General features: G+C 35.2%; 1 pseudogene; it reads right to left on the bottom strand.

Annotated features, from left to right (window-relative positions):
- Positions 1-17,579: 17,579 nt before the first annotated feature.
- On the bottom strand, positions 17,580-18,452 carry LOC107921697 (B-box zinc finger protein 21-like; annotated as a pseudogene).
- Positions 18,453-19,660: the final 1,208 nt, after the last annotated feature.

Here is a 19,660-nt window from a genome sequence, read left to right as displayed (position 1 = left end):
TGGACCTCTGCACGAAAAGGTTGGGGAAGGTCCCAAACAGGTTCGAAGGTGGTCGAATATCAACCAACTAGTTGGAGAAAAATTTCAATAAACTTCCCGAGGACGCAATGGAGGAGGTCATAAAATAGTACGCCCGAGCATTTATCATGAGGTTAATTGGGGGCATTTTAATGCCCTTTAAATCTAGAAATTCGGTACACATAAGGTGGCTTCTACATCTAATAGACTTCAGTGAATGCGCAAAACTAAGTTGGGGATCTGCCGTATTGTCGACATTCTACAGAGAGCTTTGTTGGGCAACGCAACCGGATAAGATGTCGATCGGTGGTTGTTTCTTGCTGCTGTAGTCGTGGGTCTGGTAGTGAATACCATTTCTACGTCTTAGAGTCACGGACCCATACATGTTCCCGTTGGTGACGAGGTAAACATAATTTATCAATAAATATGTAGTTTGTGTAGTAAAAGTTTGTATTTATTATATGTTTTACCTAATTTATCGCTTGTACTGGTGGAACCATGGATTGAGTTATGTCAGACTGCCCGACGAGTTGGAAAACGTTAGGCTACTATTAGATCAATGCTCTAAAACCGAGGTTAATTTCTTATCCTTTTTGAACCTATATTATTTATGCATTGATTCGTTAAAAAAATTAGTACGTAACAATATTGACAATTTATGCTTTTTAGTTTGAATGGATGTCGTATGTTGACTCTAAGATCATATCTTTCATCCCATTGGAAGTGTTGGAAAATCAAGAGATGTGGAACGTGAAGGTGGTGTTGGTAGTGTATGCGACAGTGGTAATGCATGAATCGAATCAGGTTCTACGACAGTTCGGGTATAGACAACGAATTTCACTGCCACCGCAAGACATAAAGGAACTACACAAGGTGGACATGCGGGGGAAGAACGACGAAGACTGGGCGGAGAAGCATAAGGAGCACATCCAAGCTTAGGATCGAAGGATGGAATCTATACCCACCTGCGAATCGTTTTTCTTGCCAGACACGACGATGACCGATGATTACTTGACATGGTTCAGAGTCGTCGACAAGCCGTATCTACTACCACTAGAGGCAAGGAGTAGGAAAATTCAGTCGAAGAGGCAACGTCGATCGCCACAACAGCGTATGAGGGGACGCGATTGCCCGACGAGTTCGTCATTAGCTCCGCTAGAAGATGTGCTGCCTATGGCTACGTAATATCCGGGTCAATTCCCTCAACTTATTCCCTATTAATTCACTAACCCCATGTATTTTTTTACAAGCACCACCGCACTACGGATCACTGCCATACAAGGCTGGTTCTTCTGTTCCAGCAGGTTTATATTTCGAGGCACCGATGTCCCCCGCATACTACCTCATGCTGATAACAATGCTGAATCTTGTATGTATCGCCACCGATGACGGCACTAATGTAGACACCCATACATCAGTCAATGTAGATGTCGATGGCCGGTTAATAATGATGTACCAAGGATTTGGGGAACTTTATGGTTACACGCCTATAGTGACCTAAACACTGCACGCATCACCATTTTACCTGGGTGGCTCATCGTTGCAACCACCAAATGCGGGAGTGACGAATACACGATGGGCGGCGAGGACGACGCAACAATTGACCACGGAAGAAGATGATGACGTTGCCGCTCTGGAAGATAAAATTGCCTAAGGGGCCATGCGAGGTTCATATTCAGGCGATGATGACGAGGAGGAAGAAGTCTACAGGCACGCACTTCCGGATACACCTCCGGTTGCACCTCCTGTTGAAACTCTGGTTGTATGCCTAGTTCCACGGAGGAATTCTGCACGCAACTGTCATCCACCACCTTGCAGCACAAATTCTCCCCAACGATGAGTGCGATGCATTTTTGGTTATAGATATTGTGATGTAAATAAAAATGTCATAAAAAATAGTTTATTTTTACAAAACAATTATCTTAAGTGTTATACATTATTAATTATTACAATTAGTATAAAGTCTCTATTTGAGCAATACCTTTGTCTTTTCATGAGTTATGCGTAAGTTAACAATAAATAAGAAATTTAACCAAAGTGACTACGCGAAGCACGCTAATGAATATGAAATTCCATTGAAAGTAATGTTATCGACGCTGGAGCCCCAACGTATCCCAGTACAGAGAATATGTTGTCTTCGTATGCCCTAAGTATCTACAATACCCGTATAATTTCTGTTAATCATGCCTCTCTCGAATATCCATATTGTTCTTTATCCGGGTAAAATTCAGGCGACTTTTCGGGACGTAACATAGGTCATTGTTTGACACCAACTCTAATAGCGCGCTGGACACAGGTGACCACATACTCTAGTTTGGGACGGGTGGGAATTCAGGACTCCACACACTACAAATGCATTGTAACACTTTAAGATTTTCTTCAAAATGTTTAAAATATGTTCCAGTGCGCCTTCAAGGTTTTCCTTTGCAAACAAACCCTTCTTAGCTCTAACATACCAAGCTTCATCATCCATAAGTCATATAGTTTCTCTCCAATCTTCTCCATTTCTTCATTATAAACCATTCCCGGTCTTAAATATTTCGATGGCTAAAAATATTTGGCTTAAGTTCGAGGTATTCTTGAGTCGTCGGTGATGCGATATTGCTTCGAGCCGTACACATTTCATATATCATGTCGAGATGAGATCATTGCCTCCGAAGTCTATCCTAGAGAAGTTGGTTATGGGGTGATTTTGCTTTCTACAATTAAGGGTTGAAATCGATGTGGAGGTCTCAATCGACGGTCGTTATGCGGTAATGGATTGGGGTATAACGGGAGAGCTAGTTGAAGGTCGTTATGCAGCTACGAGCTCAATCTTTTCAAGTACCCGAAAATGATGCCCTATAAATACCATACAGGAGTTTGATGACATATTCATATGGAAAAACTCTGGGGCTTCCTACTATAATCGGTGTATTTTTTTCTCCACTTCCAGGAAACTAGTATCTTTAACCTTCTTTCTTATTCGAAGGTCGACACTATTGTGGACAAAATAGGACTCTCAAGTAGGGAGAAACTATTGTGGTGCAGTAAAGGTGATTCTCCTTTTTGGGCGACAACGGCTATTGTTATTACATAACCCATTAATAACAATAACCGTTGTCGTGTTGGCCCAAGTTTGACCTCTACTGTACCAGAACATCCGCTCATTTCCTGTGAGCCCTCTTATGTCCACTTTGGCGTCAGCCTTTGGACAAGAATGAAAAGTTAAAGATATTGCATATGACACTTCAAACCCGACCTGGACGGACTGACTCGAATTTGAAATGTTACATTAGCCATCGAAGTGGCTCTCTAGTTAACGACCACCCAACACACACACCAACCTTATAACACCTCATTTATGACTAATTAACTATAATTTATTAATGTGGAAGCACTTTGTGAACCATTTTTAAACTTTTTCTATGTATTTAAACCTAAGGGTATTTTGGTTATTTTACCACCTAAGGTTAACTATCTCGATTTTATTTCTAAATAGTTACCGACCTTTTTTAGTCAAATTATGCAAGCCCTAAAAATTTTAGCTTAATTCGAGTTCATTTACTATGTCTAACTCAAGTTTGATTATTAGGGACTAAATCATAACTTTTTCAAATTTTTAGTACATTTTCCAAATTGAAAATACAGAGTGTTTCTACCAAATATTAATAGTTACAGGTCCAATCCTAAAATATTACCAAGTTTCCTTATCATTAAAGGCTTCAATTAATCTAATCAAGTTTTAAGACTAAAATATCAATTAAGCAAAATAGAATACTAGATTACAAAAACCAAAAATTAAACCCCCAAAAACCCACACGTTGTGCGCAAACCATTGCACCTATTTGTAAAAAAAAAAATCGTTTTAATTTCCCAATTTTGCATATTTTACTTACCCATTAAACTTGAAATAGCTACAATTAATTACCATAAACATCCACACATCTCCAATTTAATTTATTTACAACAAATATGCAACCATTAATCAAAATTTAACACCCAATTATACGTTTAGCAAACATCAATTAATTCACACAAGCTACATATGTTAGTCGCAAGCAATCCACTCCATGGTATGCTTCAAGTAAACATTGTTAGTATAAAACACAAGCTTCATACATCGTATTATCAACCACCGTATGAACACTAATCAACATACCATAATTCAAACATCAGTTAAACATAAAATAATGTATTAAAGCAATTATAAAATCACCAAAATTAAAGTCCAAAATTTAATATCCAATGTCCATTACAAGTAAAATAACACTAGTCCCTAAAGCATCACAATGCCCTTATATAGTCTCTAAAGTAAATTTCTTAAGCCACTGCCAAGCCTTATTCTTGGATCGCCCTTGTACTCGCTTCTCGACTCCTTACGTCCGGAAATTCTCTGCACGAAATGTGAAGGTGTGAGCTTAAAAAGCTCAGTGAATGATAGTAAAAACATCAAGTAATTTGCGACCAATCATGCATAAATCAAAGCAATTAACCATTAAATTTTCAGTCACAACATGTTAATATTTAACCATAATATCACATGCTATTTCAAAAATTAAGAATCAATTTTTCCATGACATGTAAAATCATCTTTTAACACATAAACATTAAATTATATTGGCACAATCAATCAATTATATTGGCATAATACATTCATGACAATAAGTAAATGTGTAATCATACATTGGATAAACGAATCTCCGAACTCCCACAAATCAAATACAGTCTTCTGAATTGAGCGGGCCAAAGCCACATGCTCCCTTATAGCACCTCAAATAACCTGTAACACCCCAAAACCTAGCATAGAAGTTTTGACCGAATCTCGAAGGTTACATTAATCACCGAAGTGATATGAAAGTAATTTTACAAAAATAATTGTTAAAAACTCACTCCGAACACAGTTGCTAAATTTGAACTAAACCATTTAATAATTTAAGATTCAAAAGAGTAATTTAAGTTACGTTGAACACATTCAGAAATATAAATCCGCAGTTTCTAAAATTTAGTCCAAATAACACTTTACAAAAGTCCTAAATAAGATTTGTTCCACAGTTCGTATAAAACAATTACAATCCAAAATAGTTTAATAAATTCAAAATTGCAGAAAAACTTTATTAGCTTAATTCAAAACGTATCACTTCGAGACCTCCGTCATGCCGAGTCCTGCTTCAGAACACGATAGTACCTGAAAGGGGGAAAACTAAGGGGTAAGCTACACGAGCTCTATGTGAGTCTGTAACAGGAAAAAGGAAAAATACGGAGTAATTCAACATATTGTCCAATGGAGTATATGTTTACAAATCACATACAAACATCTCATTTTCACAATCCGATAAACTGAAAGTTATCATTAACAAACCGAACACATTTATATTATCATTCCAACCACTCGTGTACCCGATCGTCACAGACTATACATAGCATTTCATAAATATGCTAATGATCATACAAACATACATAAATTCAGATGCGTAAATTATGCAACAATCAGAAATCTCACCCATCCAACCGAACACCTTTTCGTCCACCCTGCACACCACATAAGGGCTACAGAAGGCCCTTCCACCCTGCACACCACATAAAACCATAGTAGGTTCATCCACCCCACACACCACGTAAAGTGGAACTAAGCCACTTGAGTAAAGGTATACAACTGAGCTGGTATACGGTCAGTATAGTATGGTAAACTGCTATACAAAGACATTGCAGTTAAAACTGCCCAAATCAGACTTCCTTCTCATCGTAACCCAAACCCTAATTTTATGCATATGTATGAATGCACATCAAACACTAATAGTCTCACTGATCCAGAGGCTCATATTCAGTCAGTCAATTTTAAACTTTTCATACAATTGCAAAATGCACACAACATGCAAGCAATCATACAGAAACTGAAATGAACAAACTCGATCGATCAGATTCAGAATCAGTTATGATTGTATTTATTTACTAGGTAACATCATAAAAAAATTAATCAAACTATTAAATTAATTCTATAATTACGAACAAACGCATAAATTCGAGCTGATCAGAGTCCCAAACGCCATTATTAAACCCTAGCCGAGGATCGAAAAACATAGAAACACAAAACAAGTCAAGATACAACATAGAATAAAAATCTGTGAGATAGGGCCACACGGCTGTGTGGAAGTGCCTAGACTGTGTGGAGGCCTACACGCCTATGTACAAGCTGCACATGCCCGTGTGGTCGAGTTACATGGTCATGTGAGTAGCCCGTGTAACTCACTGTCCAAAATTGCTAAAATAAGGTGCAGAGTAGACATGGCCATGTGGAAGTCTCACACGCCCGTGTGGCTAAGGGACACGGTTATGTGGCTAAGGTGTGAAAATTGACTAAAATGCCCAAATCGAAGCCACAAGGCCGTGTGGCACCAAAACTGCCTAAAAACCTTTATTCCCAGTGTCACACGGCCGTGTGAACCGCCCGTGTACGACACACGCCCGTGTGGCCACCTGTGTGGTCACGAAACCACACCAAAACAGTCTAAAATCGTGAATATGCATCAGCAAAGAAATCCCTAATTACTAAGGGTTCAGGAACACACCTCATTTTGATCTAAAAGCCCTAAAGAAAATGATCAAAATGTCTTGATTCCACAAATTCCCAAAACTAGCAAACCAGTCATACTAAATTAGCTTCAATCCAAATCACTACAACGAACCAACTATTAATTAATCTAAAACTCAAAAAGAAGTAATTAACCCATACTAAAACTTACCTGATTCAAAAACCCCAACGAACACAATTGCACACAAATGATTGTAACTAAAGATTCGGTACCAAATTTCTAAAGTTATGATGTTGAAAACAATGCAAAGAACAAAATTCCCAAAACGAAGAAACCTTAAATAAATTTTAGGATCAAATGAACCAAAACCCTAAAATTGAGAAACAAAAATTAAATGAGGAAGAAAAAGGGAAAAACAAAAAGAAATGTGACAAGGAATATGGAAAAGAACGTGAAAACTTCATCTTTCAAATTAATTGAAAAATGTTTTTGGGAAATAAAATAAAACTTATTTAAATAAATAAGTTTTTAAAACTTTAAAACAAAACAAAATTAATTAAAAAATAGAATAAAATTAATTCCTCTTTAACACACTTGAGGACTCGAACCCGAGACTCAAAGATAAGCTAACACACCCACCATCACCGAACCAGCAGGCTCATTTTACCATTAGAACGCAGAAATAAATAGAATAGTTCGACCTACTTACTGACCCTCACTACAAACCTCAAAACTTCTAACCCCGAATTCGGGGATGTTACAACTCACTCATTCTTAAAGAAATTTTCCCCCCAAAATTTCCCACTAACAGAATAATCATCTAAATACACATTCCACCACTACGCTCCCGTTACACACTCTAACCCTGAAGCACTATGATACCATACTCAACCTCTAACGAGAATAATTTGATAGTACTTAACACACACACACAGAACATTCTCCAATGAAAAGACAATCACATCATTCTCAACAATAACACACACAAAATTAAAATACCTACAACCATACCTGACTCAATGTCGACAATGGCACTCCCTAATCCAATGCTCTATGGACCTGCATCTGAGACACGCTCTTGACTTTTTCCAACAATCGCTCAGATTACGCTTCTTACATTACCCACAAATTGAAACATCCGCGCCACTACTAGAATCTTCCACATTACCTTTGCTAACACTCAACTGCGATCTTACATGCTTCATAGTCCGAGGCTCCAACCTCGAAGGATTACAATATCTTTTCTTCCCACAATTCACATACTTACCTTGAAACATCTCTCTAGTTCTCTCTAAACTAACCTCAAATACTTTCTCCAGAACCTCTCTCACTGCTCGAGTCAATGCCTCAATACCAACCTCCAGGTTATCGCTACCCGAAGCTAGCAGAACCACATTGACTTCTAACTCTAGAACAGACACATGACTCGGAGAAGCTGACAACTCTTCGAGAGTATCACCAGGCTGATCTTCATGATCCCACTTACCACCAGAATCCATATCAGTCTTGTATCTAAACTCAAAATATCTACAATTCCAAATCAAACACAAAAATAAATATCTAATTCTATAGTTCAATTTTTAATGATTTAAACTTACAGTCCCAAAAGTTAGCACGGACCAGCTTCAGAGTTTCAGACATCTCATTTTCACAAAATTAGTGAAATCGTTTTAAAACACTATGGTATGGTTTATCAAAACACACCTTTTTTTAAACAAATACGTCCGCACACGGATACGTAAAAATATAGGTCGAGTTTTTACAAAGCTAGCTCTGATACCACTAAATGTAACCCCCCAAAACTTGACCTAAAAGTTTTGACTGGATATCAGAGGTTACATTGTTTAGCGAAGTGATCTAAAAGCAATTTTACAAAAATAATTGTTAAAAACTCATTTCGAACATAGTTGCTAAATTTGAACTAAACCGTTTAACAATTTAGGGTTCAAAACAGTAATTTACGTTACGTTGAAAACATTCAAAAATATAAATTAGCAGTTTCTAAAATTTAGTCTAAATAACACTTTACGAAAGTCCTAAATAAGATTTATACCACAGTTCGTATAAAACAATTACAGTCCGAAACAGTTTAACAAATTCAGAGCTTCAAAAAAACTTTATTAGCTTGATTCAAAACGTATCACTTCGAGACCTCTGGCATGCCGAGTTCAACATCAGAACACGATAGTACCTGAAAGAGGGAAAACTAAAGGGTGAGCAACACGAGCTCAGTGTGAGTCTGAAACAGGTAAAAGGAAAAAGACGGAGTAATTTAATGTATAGTCCAATAGAGTATATGTTTACAAATCACATACAAACATCTCATTTTCGCAATCCGATAAACTGAAAGTTATCATTAACAAACTGGACACATTTATATTATCATTCCAACCACTCATGTACCCGATCGCAACAGACTATTAAAAGCATTTCATAAATATGCTAATGATCATACAAACAAACATAAATTCAGATGCATAAATTATGCGACAATCAAAAATCCCACCCATGCAATTGAACACTTTTTTGTCCACCCTGCACACCACAAAAGGGCTACAGAAGGCCTGTCCACCTTGCACACCATATAGAACCATAATAGGTTCATCCACCCCACACACCACGTAAAGTGGAACTAAGCCACTTGAGTAAAGGTATACAGCTGAGCTGGTATACGGTCAGTATGGTATGGTAAACTGCTATACAAAGACATTGCAGTTAAAACTGCCCAAATTAGACTTCCTTCTCTTTGCAACCAAAACCCTAATTTTATGCATATGTATGAATGCACATCAAACACTAACAGTCTCACTAATACAGAAGCTCATATTCAATTAGTCAATTGCAAAATTTTCATTTGATTGCAAAATGCATACAACATGCAAACAATCATACAGAATCTGAAACGCACAAACTCGATCGATCAGATTCAGAATCAGTTATGATTGTATTTATTTACTAGGTAACATCACATAACATTTAATCAAACTGTTAAATTAATTCTATAATTACGAACAAACACACAAATATGAGCTGATCAGAGTCTGAAACACCATTATTAAAGCCTAGTCGAGGGTTGAAACACACAGAAACACAAAACTAGTCAAGATACAACATAGAACAAAAATCTGTGAGATAGGGCCACACAACCGTGTGGAAGTGCCTATGTAACATCCCAAATATCGGGGGTTAGTAGAACCGGGTTTGTGAATCGAGAGAGAGTTGTCATGCCTTAATTTTTTAATTTATCTATGCATTTTTAGGAAGTAAATGAGGTCTTGGTTTGTTGGTTAAGTGTTAGTGTAGCATCTCTTGAAAGCCAAGTTTAAATCCCTTCTCTTGCATCATTTTTATTATATTGCAAATTTGCCTTAAACCTTAGTATGTGACATGCCTTATTTTTTTAAAATAAATATTTCAAATTATATCAAGAATAAGTTATTGGTTTGATAGTTAAATATTAGTGAATTTATCCTTGAGGTCCTAACTTCAATTCCCTTCCCATGGAAATAATTTAATTTTTTTGACAAAAACCCCTTGTTTTAATGTGTGGGCCATTCAAGCCTAGTTAACCTAGGTATAAATATTAATTTTTCACTACTAATCAGCCTTTAATCCTCCTCCTCATTGCCCTAGCCGTTCCTCTCCTCCCCTCATTCTCTTTTATTTTAATTTTTTTCTTTTCCTCTATTGTTGTCATCTCCTACAACTAGTTTTACCATCTCTTTCTTTTCTTTTTATTTTTGCCACAAGATTTGTTAACATATTTTCCACCATATTGCTGTCATTTTTCCTCATTAAGATAAGCCCCAAATATGAAATCTTGAACTCCAAGATCGATCCCGAACATTGCTAAGAAAGTGCCATTGCCATTTCTCTCGACTAGCTTGGGTAAGGTCTCTTCTCTCTTCAATTTCTTAATTAATCTTGTCCATTAAAAACCTAAATTTCCAGATCTTGAATTTGTGAGATTTTAAATGATTTAAAAGGTATTTTTCTAGAATTTAATGAGATCTCAAACCGTCTTAAAACTTAGCCCCAATTTTGGCCACCATGGGTGGTGGTGCGTGCGCCTATGTGCAAGAAAGGGTGTTGTTTTGTTTCTTGGGTCTTGCCTATATTTTTCCAGCATTAATTTTAGTTCTTGAACCCTCCTAATCATATTTTAAACCCAATTCAATTAGGGAAAAGTGTTCTTGATCGATTGACCATTCAGATTCCACAAATCGTGAAGCGTAAGTGCAATTAAGGGTAACTAGTTTGTTATTTCAACATAGTTGTTGGGCAAAGGTTATGAATTGATTAAATGAAGGAATTTAATCATTAATTAGCTAATAATTTTATAGTATATTATTTAATTAAGTGCTGACCCAAACGCCCTAAATCATCCGTAAAGGCGAAGAACGATTGTACGTACGGTTTGCATCGATACAATGTAAGGAATCTAACTAGTTTGGATTCATAAAATAGTTATAATTTCAACGATTGGTTTGAACTAATAAGTGGGTGTTTGGGGGGTTGGTTTAATGTTAAATTTATTTAATTTATACTTAATTTTGGTTTAGGTTTGTTTAAGAAATTATTAAGGAAAATTGGAAGATTCGCCAGTATACTGCAAGGAAGTAAAAAATAAGGTGTGGGTCCTAAACTCATAAAATTGTTTGAAAATGTTAAATATCATGTTATATTTGATAAATTAGCTTGCTGAATGGATTGAATTAATATCCAAATTATTGATTTTGTGAATGGTCAAGCCAGGTATGTTTCGAGCTTTAAAAGATTGATATGTTGGCAAAATTGCTAGTTTGATAGTATGGATGGTTGATTGAGTTTGTAATTGCATATTTGAGTTATGAGATATGAGAATGTATGACTGAATGATATAATGTGTTGAGATATTAAGCTTATGTGTGATTTAAACGCATGAGATATTTGTTATATTATGTACTGAAAAAGGGTGCTATTTATGTACAATGAAAATTCGTAAAGTATGTGAAATTGAATGATATTGATTGATAATAACAAAATGGTAATTTGAAAGATTGGAACACTATTTCGATTTACTGAAAGTATATGATTATTGAGGACATGCTGAGCATGTCAAATGAATGTGAAAAGTATTGAGATATGATTATGTATCAGATTGTGTGACATATTGCGTATGCATTAGGTTGGGATTTTGTGGTTGACGGAAGTGTTCTGTGGAGTACTGGTGGCATATTAAGTCCGTATTGTTTGTAGTCAGTGCATTGCATCTGGAGTACCAAGGGGATTGGCAATTTTATTGCATATTATATGTTATTGGCGATTGTATCGCACTATTTGATATCAGATAGATTTTCTGAATTATTGATTATTTAGTGGTTTTACCACATCGAGTTATGCTCATAATGTTTTGGAGTTTGGCAGACGAGTTCTGGGGAACATGTGGTGTGTAGCGGATGGTATGGGTAGGAACCTTTTTGCATTGCATCATGTGCACGACATATTCGAATGTTATTGATTTATGCTACGCATTGTATTTTTTTTGTATTGAATAGTATCGAAATTAATGATTGTTACTCGAATGAATGATGACCTATGCTCATACACCGTTTGACATCAATTTGATAATGGCTATATAATGACATGAAATTCCTATGATGGTTCTGTTTTCTTCTGTTAATGCTAATATGTTTCACTGTATTTGATGTTTTTCCCTATTTAAATAATTATTCGACTAACACTAAGCTTTTCATAAGCTCACCCCCAATAGTGTTTAATTTTTCAGGTAAACCTCAAAATTAGGATCGGACTCGGCATTCAAATAATCAACTTGGACCTCAAATTATTATTTAATTAAGTATTATTAAGTCTTTATTGGTTTTAGCTTGTAATTTTTTATTATTTCTGGTCTGTGGCTTGGTAACTTTTCTTTTGGGGATTTTTGCATGCATGAATTACTCAAGCATAATAACCAGATAATGCATGATATTGGGCTTAAGTAAAATTTGATACTGTTCCCTAGTTTCCACTACATTGCAAAGGAACTGTTTTTGAAAAACAAATCAATAAGACAACTAATTTTCCAAAATGACTTGAAAAATGGTTTTTTCGCTGCATTAGTTTAACTTCAAGTTTTTTTAAAGAAGAGTGACAAGCAAACGGTTTTTCTAAAACAACACTGTCAACAATAAAATGAATCCTAAGCATACACGACCTAATGAATGAATGCTTTTAAGCTAACTCAAAGTACAACTATGATTTTCTCTAAAATGAATTTATTTAAAGTCTTAAAAATTAACGTAAGTTAGCTTAGCCATTTCGGTGGCTAATGTAGCCTTATCAATCTAGCCATAACGTTTACGCTGGGTTTGGGACCCTACAGCCTGGGCCGTGTGGAGGTTTACATGCCCGTATGCAAGTTGCACTTGCCTATGTGGTCGAGTTACTTGGCCGTGTGAGTAGCTCGTGTAACTTACTATCCAAAATTGCTAAAATAAGATGCAGAGCATACATGGTCGTGTGGAAGTCTCACAGGCCCGTGTGGCTAAGGGACACGGCTGTGTGACCAAGGCACACGCCTGTATGAAAATCGACTAAAATTCCTAAATCAAAGCCACACAGCCGTGTGGCCAGGCCGTGAGGCACCAAAAACGTCGCAAAACCCTTATTCTTAGTGTCACACAGCCGTGTGAACAGCCCGCGTGCCCACTCACGTGGTCATGAAACCACACCAAAACAGTCCAAAATCGTGAACATGCATCAACAAAGAAATCCATAATTACTAAGGGTTCAGAAACACACCTGATTTTGATCAAAAAGCCCCAAAGAAAATGACCGAAACGTCTTGATTCCACTAATTTCGAAAAATAGCAAACCAATCATACTAAATTAAATCAATCCAAATCACTATAACGAACCAACTACGAATTAATCTAAAACTCAAAAACAAGTAATTAACTCATACTAAAACTTACCCTATTCAAAAACCCTAACGAACGCAACTGCATACAAACTATTGTAACTAAAGATTCGGTAACAAATTTATGAAGTTATGATGTTGAAAACAATGTAAAGAGAAAAATTCCCAAAACAAAAAAAACCTCAAATAAATTTTAAGATTAAATGAACCAAAACCCTAAAATTGGGAAACAAAAATTGAAGGAGAAAGAAGAAGGGAAAAACAAAAAAAAATGTGTCAAGGAATACGAAAAAAAACGTGAAAACTTCCTCTTTCAAATTAATTGAAAAATGTTTTTAGGAAATAAAATAAAAATTATTTAAATAAATAAGTTTTTAAAACTTAAAAAAAACTTAATTAAAAAATAGAATAAAATCAATTCCTCTTTAGCACACTTGAGGACTCAAACCCAGGACCCAAAGATAAGTTAACACACCCACCACCACCGAACTAGTAGGCTTATTCTACCATTAGAACACGGAAATAAACACAATAGTTCGACCTACTCATTGACCCTCATTACAAACCTCAAAACTTCTAACCCCAAATTCGGGGATGTTACATAACCCGATGAGTGGAGACTCAAGCTCAACAATCCCTTATCTACTCCAAACAAATCAGTCCACCAAGAGCCATATGCTTACAATATCGCAAATAATGGTGAGTACTCACAAATCCTATGGCATGTCAACTATACCCAATGGATCCACCATGCAATGTTTCCAATATAATCATACATACAAGGCATAAAATCTGTTGTTTAATCACTTAATTTAGAATGTTAAAATGCAAGTAAAAGCATGTTGCTAAGCAATTTTAACATCAAAAAAATTAAGCATAGCAAGTATCATTTTCCCAATATTCATATATCAATTAGAACACCTTTATCAAATTTTCAATAAATAAACAATTCATGCTCCAAATATCAATTTATTCTATACAAGTTAATTATGCTAAAAGCATACTACACAACTTACCAATTCAATTGCGATTTTGCTCTTTTATAAAATAAAACCTATTTTTGCAAATCCAACCATTCAATATGAAATTAAGTCATTAATAACACCAATTAAACCTTTAATTTAACACATAATCAGGCCAATATACCAACTTGCCCTTAATATCACTCACCTCCACACTTAGCTTTTTAAGCAAAAATGTGTTCAAACAAGCAAGTTTGAGCTTCAATTCTGATTTGCACATTCCTTCTCTTGATGTGGAGCTTTAATATATACAAAGTATGCATTACAAACTAACAATAGCAACAAGAAACACGAAATTTGATAAAGTATACGAATCTAAATCATTACTCTAAACTACCTTACCGATGTTGCACAACTAAGCCGAAATATGGAATTCCTCCTCTAAACTCTCTTTTCAACACCTCAAACCACTTCTAATCTTCATTCCTGGTCCAAGAACATGTATTCTAAGTGTTAATTTTATCATTTAATCCATTTCATAATTTTCCGGAAAAATCATCCATGTTCTTGATCAAATTCGAATTTCTCAAAATTGATCCATAAAACGTGTTTGATCTTTTGATTTAAGATTAAAAATCTCTTATTAGACCTATTTTGATCTTAGACATCCATTAATATTTGGATTTTAACTCAAAATGAAAGATCCACCATTGTTGATCATCAAGTTCAAGAAAGAAGAAATTAAAGTTGAAAATCCATTATAATCACTTTCATTAACAAATAATGATTGAAATAAACTTAAAAACAAGTTTAGAGATGAGGATTACCTTCAATTAAACTCAAATAAATAATTTGGAAGTTTGAATCAAAATGCTTGAAGAATTTTGGATGACTTTTTGCCCAACTTTGAAAATTATTTCGAGAGATTTTAGAGAGAATTTTGGGAGAGAAAAGATTTAGATCTATTCTCTGATGTTTGGTTTATGAAAACAAATAAAAAAAAGAGAAAAAGTTCTTAATTCGAGTGAAAAATGAGTCAAAAGTGAGGTAGTTGCAGAGCTTTTAAAACTAAAAACTCCTACTTGATTTTCAAAATTTGGGGAATTTGCCATCAGCCCACTCCCACTTTTCCCTTGTTTTACAATTTGCTTCTTTCCCTACAAAATTTTGAAAATATGGTTTATTTGCTCTAAAACCTCTTACACATTTCCCTTATTTTTCAAATTAGTCTCATTTAATTAATATTTTAAATCACCCAATTAAACCCCCATTTTAAATTATTTTTAAATTCCAATTTAACTCAAAATATTTATTTTTACCCAAAAATTATTTAAAATCATAAAATTAAATTTTCTAGAAATATTTTTATTTTTCGAAATATTATTTACCAATTTTTTTAGATGAAATTAAGCTAACTAATTAAGAATATAAATCGCTAATTAACCCGATTAATTCCCAATTTTCACTCGGAACCTGATAAACTTACCCGAAACTACTAGACCTGTTTTTGAGGCCTTACACTAGCTGCTTGGAAATAGAGAAAAAAATTACATTAATTACACCATAAGTCCCTAGAGTTTTTCCATATAATTATGGCATCAATCTTATGTATGGTATATATAAGGCATTATTTGCAGGTATTCAAAAAGCTTGAACTCCTAACTGCGTAATGACCATCACTTGGCCCCTCGGTTATACTCGAACCCGTGACCGCATCACGACTACTGTTGGCTTCGACCCCTAATCGTATCAAGCCATGTCACCCCAAAACTTGATTTCCCAAGGATGGGTTTCTCAAGTGATGGTCATATCTTGTCATGAAATATGAAATGTATGTGTACCGAGGCACATTATCACATCCCTAACCCCTCAAAACTACCTAAGAACTTTCGTCGTTTCAGTCAGAAACCTTGAACACTTTCAAAAACCCTAAAACCCTAACCCTCAAAAAAATCTAACCCTAGAGAGAGAATGTGAAAGCGCGTCTAGCTGGGCATACTTTACTGCCATCTGTGCAGAAAGCACGCCCAGCTGGATGCGCTTTCACATTCTTTCTCCTAAAACCGGCCTTTTTTCCTAATTAAAACTAAAATCGACCTAGAGGCCTAAATAAAAAATAAAAACGACCTATAGGCCTTATTTAGGCCTAAATTTAAAATTAAATTAAAATTTTGTTTTATTATATTTCTCTTAATTGACTCAATGCCAACTAACTCCTAAAATACATTTGCAAATCTATGGATGAAAGTAACATATTTATGTAAAAATATATTTATAAAAAAAATTATCTGTTGAATGAATTCCAAGTGATTTGGTAATGATTTTGTGTACAAAATTTCCCTAAACCTCAAGTTTGATCCTTGGGCTGTTGGTTATTATAAGTGTTTTATTTAAGAATTTTATATAAAAATATGAAAAATATTTAAAACACCATTATAGTAATATTTATTATTAAAAAAATCAATAATCAAATTGTAATTCTCGTACTTATTTACCACTATTTTATGAACTCAAAACACGGTACACGTGGCCTTAAAAACACCATGTTTTACATATATATATATAACCCACTATAAAAGGTTGCATTCAAGTACAAGATAGACCACCAGTCATACAGACTTTTGTCGTGACAATGATGGTTATAATGACACTAACCTTGCCATCATAACAATAGAATATGGCTAATCTCATCATTTATAAACCTGGTTTTCAAGACAAAATCAGAGCATTCCTTTTCGTCTACCCGTCCATCTCATCTTTCCTTATCCAACTCATCTTCTTACCTTCCTACAATGTCTGTCAGTTTCAATCCCAAAAAGGTGGATTAGATGTTCACTTGACTGTTGGTTAAAGCTTCACGTTGTTTTTACTTCAATGTTCTCTCCAGATTTTCTGATAATGATACCCAGTTTACAAGTATAGATAAAAGGAAACATCAAATGAAATCAACTTAGTAAGCAAGGATGGGTACTATGAAAATTTGATCCTACCAGAGTGGCCTACATGTCTCGGAAAGGAGGGCTGATCTGTGGAACTGTAAGGCATCATCTTATTCTGACCATCTCTTGTCAGTTGTCATGCCCATGATATCCTTTGTGTCCAGCAACCCAATTTGCCCTCCCACTACTGAAGAATATTGGGGAGGAATAGGATATAAAGAAGATAGTGATTGAGGAACCCAAAGCCTTATACTTGTTGGTGAAAAACTATTTGTATTGCTACATCAGAATCAAGACACGGCAACATAGCATCATCAGTCTGCAAAAAATATATTCAGATCCTAAACAAAATAACATCATTGAAGAATCAAATTGTAAAAGGGGAAAAATAAGTTGGAAACCTTAGTGAAAGCAGAGGGAGGTGATGAGGAATAATGAAAATCTTCAACATGCCAGATAGGATGTGTTTCTATCAAGTGCTCAGATATGCTACTCATTGAACTACTAACACCTTCACTTCCTAACACCGTATCTCCATTGCTCTTGTTTATCTCCATTGCAAGCGAAGGTGAATTGAAATGTGCCAGATTTTTAACCCATGGTTGAGACTTGAATTCAGCAGCAACTGAATCACCACCGTTGGACAACGAAGCGCTGTAGGATGTATAGAAAGAAGAGGTTTCACAGAGTTTAACCCCTGTAAGAAGAAACCTATTATGTTTTTGGGCATGTTGGTTTGCTGAGTGAATTGGAACATCAGAGTCTCTCAAAGGATTGCCCTGTCTTGTTGACAAAAAAAGGATCGTTTCTCCTAAAAAGTACCCCCAAACTCAATCAATCGAAACACAAACTTGCACACGATTCTACAGAGTAATAAAAAATGCATGAAAAAAAATCCACCAAATTGAAAAAGCAAGAACGTGGAAAATACCTGACAGATATCACAAAGTGGGGCTTGTTTAGAAGATGAAGGATGAAGAAGAGAAAAACGTGGGTGTTTAGAAGCAAGGTTGTTGGCATGGTGAACAAGGTGGTTATAGGAGTGGCACAAGGCGGCCTCGTCGGCAGTTCATAACAAGGAGGCCTCTTCTTTGTTACAAACGTCACATTGAATCTTCATCTGTTCCAATTCGTAGCTCACTTTTCCAATAGATTTCTCTGAGTTTGGAAGACAAAATTATAAACTATGGAATAGTTTAGTGTAATATGATAGGGATTTTTATGTTGGAAAATTATATTTTCAAAACAAAGATGTTAGGACCGACAAGTACAAATAATACGCAAGATAAATAAATAAATATTGCATCGTGAGAACCACTACCTTAAAAGCGATGTTGCCCTGATTGATGTAATTGGAAATGGATGTCGCTCCCCAAGGTTAACATAGTGCTTCCAAATTCATGCACTTGAATGAGGAAGATGGAACTCAAATGGTATTACTCTTTTTAAATTTAAGAGAAATAAGATCAAAAAAAGTTTAAAGGTGGTTGAGAAATTTGGCCAAAAAAACCACAATAGGATCAATTTTCAAGAAAGTTTAGAGGGGTCACAAACAGAGAAAGAAAAATGAGGGAGATTAGAAGAATGATAGAAGCTATATTTTTTTGTTGTGTGTAATATGAGGAAGATATTCTCCTATTTATATTATTAGTTGAAGGGAAAAATAATAAAAGATGCAGGGAAAAAAGGTAAAATTTACAGATATAGTTTTATAAAAATAGTTCAAAAAAAATATTTTTATTCACCAAATTTTTCTTTATTTTTTGAAAAATAATACATAAGATTTATCCAAAAATAAACATGCGCGGTACGTGTTGTAGACACACACAGATACAGATCGGGCCAGACGGCAGCGACATGTGTGTGTTAGGCCTTTAGCCTAATCAATCAATGAAGATAAGGAGTATAACTATATTTAAACCCTTTCATTAGTCTATACAAAACCAATGTGGGATTTCTTTGCATTACCCACATTACTCCACTAATGCAAAGAAATGATTTCGAAAAAATGGGAAAAAGAGCAATAGTGAAATTAGTCGCTTAAGTACTAGTATTCGTTAGATTGACACTAATACATAGTGAAATGAGCAATTCTTCTCTTAACAAGTGAATGAATCTGGAACTTTTTAAAATAAGAGTCAACTCATAACACACGACTAATCTCTGGTCCAATTGAGTTCCGCGATAAAACAACAATTTAGCCAATATACCTCGGGATGCTGGTAAGTGCTCTAAAAAAAATGACCCAATGTCTTTCATATAAGGTGGCTAATCCTTCACACTTCCATAGGTGATTCGATCAAGTCTATCTCAATATAGACCACTCGG

The sequence above is a fragment of the Gossypium hirsutum genome, chromosome D01 (assembly GCF_007990345.1).
Source record: "Gossypium hirsutum isolate 1008001.06 chromosome D01, Gossypium_hirsutum_v2.1, whole genome shotgun sequence".
NCBI classification, from domain to species: domain Eukaryota; kingdom Viridiplantae; phylum Streptophyta; class Magnoliopsida; order Malvales; family Malvaceae; genus Gossypium; species Gossypium hirsutum.
The sequence above is the reverse complement of the archived record's forward strand: the minus strand, read 5'-3'. Positions and strand labels throughout refer to the sequence as shown.